The following is a 1033-nucleotide window of genomic DNA, read 5'->3' as shown; positions in this document are numbered from 1 at the left end:
CCTTATCTTTGGAAGACGGCAGCACCTTCATATTTCCACAGTTGTTTGAATGCAATCAGAATGGAATGACAGTGTCCTGGAAAAAGATTATAAGTACACAGTGTTCGGTAATTATGCAGAAGTCACGTCCGTGGAAAAGAAAGCTCCTTTTTGTATTGAACCTAAGGTACTTGTGCAGAAGTCACATCTATGGAATATTGCTACCAAAGGAACTGGCACAAACGAGCAGTGACCAGTGTTATTATAGGGTTAGGTTAAACGCAAAAAGGAGTTTTCACAATTAGAGCAGTGATTAGTGTTCAGTCACTAAAAACCACCCAAGAACTTACCCCGTTTAAGTGGGACCAGAACGTTTCCCGGGCGGTTACCCGTCCAGATATCAACCACAAAGAACGTTGCTCAACTTCCGAGTTTTCAAAAATCTTCACTTTTCAAAAACTGGCGCCGTTAAAATTTCACGATTTGTTTACTACCAAGGAGGTAGAAAATTTGTGGTTTCTCAGCGAGTATGAAGCAGCGTTGCCAGATGTCCACGTACGGTAATACAAGGCCAATGAAAAACAAATACCGTACAAAGCAGTGGGAATTACCGTGTCACTTGAAATGGTGTTATCTTTCTTCTTCTTCTCCTCCTCCTTCTTTTTCTTCTTCTTCTTCTTCTTCTGCTACTTTTTCTTTTTCTTCTTCTTCTTCTTCTTCTTCTTCTTCTTCTTCTTTTTCTTCTTCTTCTCCTTCTTCTTTTCTTCTTCTTTTTCTTCTCCTTCTTCTTCTTCTTCTTCTCCTTCTTCTTCTTCTTGACACCACTTTCAGTTTCGCCCTTTACATCCGAATACCCACCACGCGCAACTACCGCTCTGGCGTGAACTCTTCGCTAAGATTTCGAAATCCGGCCGCGAAGGACCAGAATTTCTTCTCCCAAACGTCCTCGAATCCGGCGACGAAGATCCGAAATTTGACGGACGCGTCCTCAAAACGGTAAACCATCAGAAGGAAATCTACGTCATGTGTGGCGAACACAGGAAAAGGTCCCTCG

General features: G+C 42.5%; 1 long non-coding RNA gene across 1 annotated transcript; it reads right to left on the bottom strand.

The window, feature by feature from the left end:
• LOC113473167 lies at positions 1-439 on the bottom strand. Its single transcript, XR_003395220.1, has 2 exons — positions 330-439; positions 1-76 (listed from the first exon to the last, which is right to left on the bottom strand). It is a non-coding gene; the product is annotated as an uncharacterized LOC113473167 (long non-coding RNA).
• Between the last annotated feature and the right edge of the window lie 594 nt (positions 440-1033).

This window comes from Diaphorina citri, unplaced genomic scaffold (assembly GCF_000475195.1).
Source record: "Diaphorina citri unplaced genomic scaffold, Diaci psyllid genome assembly version 1.1 scaffold17468, whole genome shotgun sequence".
In the NCBI taxonomy this organism is placed as follows: domain Eukaryota; kingdom Metazoa; phylum Arthropoda; class Insecta; order Hemiptera; family Psyllidae; genus Diaphorina; species Diaphorina citri.
Note: the sequence above shows the minus strand (reverse complement) of the source record. Positions and strands in the feature narration are given on the sequence as shown.